The sequence below is a fragment of the Dipodomys merriami genome, unplaced genomic scaffold (assembly GCF_024711535.1).
Source record: "Dipodomys merriami isolate MVZ:Mamm:240054 unplaced genomic scaffold, mDipMer1.0.p SCAF_2656, whole genome shotgun sequence".
In the NCBI taxonomy this organism is placed as follows: domain Eukaryota; kingdom Metazoa; phylum Chordata; class Mammalia; order Rodentia; family Heteromyidae; genus Dipodomys; species Dipodomys merriami.
Genome location: NW_027204111.1, coordinates 23,858 through 29,087, shown reverse-complemented (window position 1 = coordinate 29,087; position 5,230 = coordinate 23,858). Strand labels below are relative to the sequence as shown.

General features: G+C 36.5%; 1 non-coding gene across 1 annotated transcript; it reads right to left on the bottom strand.

The window, feature by feature from the left end:
• Positions 1-1,008: 1,008 nt before the first annotated feature.
• Positions 1,009-1,115, bottom strand: LOC138837188 (U6 spliceosomal RNA). The gene has a single exon (XR_011375222.1). It is a non-coding gene; the product is annotated as a U6 spliceosomal RNA (small nuclear RNA).
• Positions 1,116-5,230: the final 4,115 nt, after the last annotated feature.

Below are 5,230 nucleotides of genomic sequence, written 5' to 3'. Positions count from 1 at the left end.
TATTCTGTTCCTGATATTTTTACACTACCAAGACATAAGAACATTTTCATACAATTTTTATTATAAAAAAACTGTACAGAGGTGTCACATTTATGGGAGCAAATAATGAGTACATTTCTTAACAAGCATTGTTCCCTCTTCCCACCATCCCTTCCCTCCCACCTCCACAAATACGCTCCCCTCCCCCCTCCCCCTGACTAAATTGTAAAGTTCATTTTTCAACAGAGTGTCTTGTGCATCTCATTGTTACAATGAGTTAACCTGTATCCCTATTTAACCATTTTGTATTTCCCTTCCCCTCACCAAATTAGAGAAACATATACACAGGATGTAGGTGTACCAACTTCAAATACAATGAAAACAGGGGTTATAGCGTGGGGGAGGAACATATACAGAAAGAAAAAAAAATCACATTGCACATCATAAGTACGTTAGAAACAATAACAAGAAAGAAAAAACATACTTGTGTCCCTGTCTTAGGGTTCATTTCCCTTAATATCATCTTATCTGCTCATATGCACATAGCTTTTGACTTATTCTGCTTATCTCAGACATATATTAGTTATTGAAAATAAGGGAAACCACGGGACCTATGTTTCTTTGGACTTGGCTTACTTCACTTAATAAATTTTTTTCCAAGACTTTCCAATTCCTAACAAATTGGGTGATACTATTCTTTCTGATGGAGGCATAGCATTCCATTGTTTATATACACCCACATTTTCTTGATCCATTCATCTACTGAGGGGCATCAGGGTTGGCTCTATATCAGCTATTGTAAATAATGCTGCAGTAAACATAGCTGTGCTGGTAGTTTTAGTATGGTCTTGTTTGTGATCATTCGGGTAAATGCCCATAAGTGGGATTGCTGGGTCATAGGAAAGCTTCATATGGAGTCTTTTGAAGAGCCTCCATACTGCTTTCCAAAGTGGTTGAACAAGTTTACACACCCACCAAGAATGCACTAGAGTTCCCTGTGGCCAGATACTCTCCAGCATCTGTTGTTGCAAAAATATGGAACATTTCACTAATTTGCATGTCAACCTTGCTCAGGGGCCATGCTAATCTTCTCTGTATTGTTCCAATTTTAGCGTATTTGCTGCCTAATTGAGCACAGAACATTTTTTATATATAAAGTGTAATTGATTTTCTTAAACTAGACAATTCAAAAAAAAGTAAGTTCAAAAGAATTCTTGTGAAATTTTAGAAGCATGTATTTCTTTTTTTTTTGTTGTTAGCAATACAACAAACTGTTAGTACCATGCATTTCTTACATAAGCACACATTTAAGAATAAAGTCAAGACTGGCATGTCAAAAACAAAATAATTCCAGATATTTGTTGTTCAAGAGATGTGTAGGAGGAGGAATTCAATTGTTCTATACAAGGCACCTGTCATAATGAACACTGCAGCAAGTGTTAAGGTTGTTAAAAGTTTTAAATTTTAAATGTATTTAATTTTGGGAATTTGCATATATATGCCAAAATTAGGACTGTTTGGCAGGTGATAAACTTTTCTATAAAGTATTTAAGGTTTATGGTAGCAGACATATGGTACTAATTATGTACATTTCAGAGTTTATAGAAACATTACCAATAAGAAGTTGCAAAGTCTTTGCGTAAAGAAGCAGAGTGAAGAGTTAAGACTTTGTTAACTAGATAGTTTCTGTTTAATTTTTAGGGCTTCCTTACTTTACATGTTAGTGAGGAACAAATGATGATATAAGCCATATACAAATGATGAGATGAGCCATAAAAAGTAATCTTAGTGGGTAATTTTAAAGACTACTCATAGCCTATAAAACTCTTTTTAAGGGGCTGGGAAGGTGGCTCAGTGGTAAAGCGCTTGCCTTGCATGCTTGAGACCCTGGGTTCGATTCCTCAACACCCATAAACAAAAAACAAGCTGGAAGTGGTGATGTGGCTCAAGTGGTAGAGTGCTAGCCGTGAGCTGAAGAGCTGAGGGGCAGCGCCCAGGCTCAGACTCCAGGGCCACGACCAGACCCAAAATAAAAACCAAAACAAAATCCTCTTTTTAAACATCATAATCTTAGCCAGTTTTAAATGTACAGGAATATGAGAAAGTAGTAAAATCTAATATGTAGAACACTGGTAATTGTTTGTTTTTTTATTTGATTAATCATTAATATTTAATTGTCCATTTTCTTTATTTGTTGCATTGTTTTCCTTTTTGTAATATAATACAACTTTTTATAAGTCGTCCTCAGGAGGTACTTTGAGAAGCTTACTGGGATGGCCAAAGCATTTTTTATAGGTGCATGTGAGTTTACAAAGAAGAAAATTAAGAACAAATTATTTATTAAAAAAATTATCAAGTACAGTCTGAATTAGGAGGGATGATAAAGGTCCACACCCAAAATCTTAGCCTTCGTCTGAAGCGGCGGTATTACAGAGTTGAGACCACAAAAGTGAGAGACTGTTTTTGTGTTTTTTGTTTTTGTCAGTCTTGAGGCTTGAACTCTGGGCCAGAGCGCTGTCCCTGCACTCTTCAGCTCAAGGCTGGCACGCTATCCCTTGAGCCACAGCACCACTTCTGGTTTTCTAGTGGTTTATTAGAGATAAGATTCTCACGGACTTTCCTGCCTGGGCTGGCTTTCAACCGGGATCCTCAGAACTCAGCCTCCTGCATAGCTACGGTTACAGTCCTGAGCCACCGGCACCCAGCAGTGTTTTGTTGATTTTTATTTTGTTGGTCATGGGGCTTGAACTCTGGGTCCTGGGTGCTGTCCCTCAGCTCAAGGCTAGCGGTACCATTTGAGCCTTCGTCTTTTTCTACTTCTGTAGTGTTGAGGAATCAAACCCAGGGCCCCATGCATGCAAGGCAAGCACTCTCCCATTGAGCCACCTTCCCAGCTCCAGAAAGACTATGCTTTAAAAAATCATCTAAACAATATTTGCTTTCTGCTTTGGGTTATATAATGAAATATATGAATATCTTTTTATATTTTTGTGAATTGTCATACTTCTAAATTTATGCTAACTTGAGCCACTTTATCCTTTTCAAAGTCATGAAATATCTCTGAGAGTGTTCTTCTGGGAAGATTATATTTGCACTTATAATTTCTTCTGAGTCATTTTTATTTTTTTATTGTGAAAAAACTGTACAGAGGGATTACAATTACATGGGCAAGATAATGAGTATATTTCTTATCAAGCATTGTAGCCTCCTCCTATATTTCCCCTTCCCATCCATTCCAAGCCTCCCCCCCACCCAATCCTCCCCCCACCCCCTACCAAAGTTGCAAAGTTCGTTTTCGACATGACAACTTGTACTTCTCATTGTTGCAACGGGTCCACCTGTATCCTTATTTAAACGACTTGTTTTTCCCCTTCCCTTCCACAAATTATAACAACATCAAATACAGTGAAAGCAGGGGTTATAATGTGGGAGAGAGACATACAAAGCAACAAGGAAATAATCATATAAATGCGTTAGAAACAAATGAATGAAAGAAAAAAAAACATTTATCTTAGGGTTCATTTTCCTAACATCACCTTTTCTGACCTTTTCTGCTTGACTCATACATATACTAACTATTGCAAATGAGGGAAACCATGGGACCTATGTTTCTTTGGGCTTGGCTTACTTCACTTAATATAATTTTTTCGAAGTCTTTCCAGGCCCATATCAAGCATTGAAATAGAAACAGCAATAAGAGACCTTCCATCTAAGAAAAGTCCAGGACCAGATGGTTTTGCAGCGGAATTCTACAAGGCCATCAAAGCAGAGCTCACACCAATACTCCTCCAACTCTTCAATGAAATTGAAAGAGAAAGTTCACTACTGAACACATTCTATGAAGCCATCATAATCCTCATCCTAAAACCAGGCAGGGAATCATCATTTTTATTTTTTATCAAAATCATTTTATATGTTATATTGATGGGTTATCATACATCAGATACCTTCAAATGTACATGAAGAGTCTAAAGATAGCAGTATGAATATTCTCATACAGCTCTTGTTTATCTGTTATGTACTTTCAGTATTATTGTACTTCTCTCTTTCACCCTTTTTCATTCATGGTCTTTCTCTTTCAGGCTCCATGTCTGCTACTTAGAATTTCAGCTGGTCTATTATCCTTCAGGATCCACTGGTTTTGTGGGAACATGATAGGGACCAACAGTTTCCCTTGCAGTTTTTAACAATTATAAGATTGGCGTGATATTATTCTTTGCCATTCTAAATGGCAAAACAACAGATCTAGGAATTCCTTTTCACTTTTCTTCTGTTATAAATTTTATCTCATAGGAATCATTGGGATAGGTAAGATATTTTGACTTGAGACCTAAAAGTTCTTTTTCTTTTACAAAAAACCTTTGTCTTTGATTATCAGTAAGTAACTACATGTAATGAAAACAAAACTATCCTATTGTAAGCAGACCGAAGTTGTTCACGGGGATGAAAAACAAGGTAATGGGGCAAGTGAGAACAAAGGATACCCATCATAGAGCACAGCTCCTCAGAGCAGTTTAACATGTACACTTTGTGAGAATGACAATGTGCTGGGAACTATTGATTAAATCACTGAACACTGATTTATATATATGTACATGTATTTGCATATGTATATTTATTTATATATGCATATATGTATGTATATGCCCTTATATATGTACACATGTATGTTACTATACACACAAATTCACACATACATATACACATGTATACATGCACACATGGAGAAAGACACATATTTACAGCCAACACAAGTTTCACTAGTTGTTGACTATGCCTTAGATGGAATGCTTGGAACAAAATATGTTGAAAATGTATTTGTCTCCATGAGTTCTTTTACCACTCCTCTTATCTCTTACAACTGGTAGGTTTTGACAGATTCGACTTGCAAAATGCAGTACAAGTCACTTAGGAATCTCAGTAAGTAAAGAATATATGGTGTCTCCCAGCTCCCTACAGAATGCTTGCTCTTATAGACACTCTTAACAACCAAAGTAGCAGGAAAATATCCTTGTAAAGAATAAAGTTATACATCTCATTGTTGCAATAGGTCCACCTATATCCCTAGTTAAATGATTTTTTTCCCTTCCCCTCCACAAATTATACCTACATCAATACAGTGAAAGCAGGGGTTATACCGTGGGGGAGGAACATACAAAGCAACATAGAAATCATCTTATAAAAATGTTAAAAACAATTTCATGAAAGGCAAAAAAACATTTGAATACTTATCTTGGGCTTCATTCCCCTA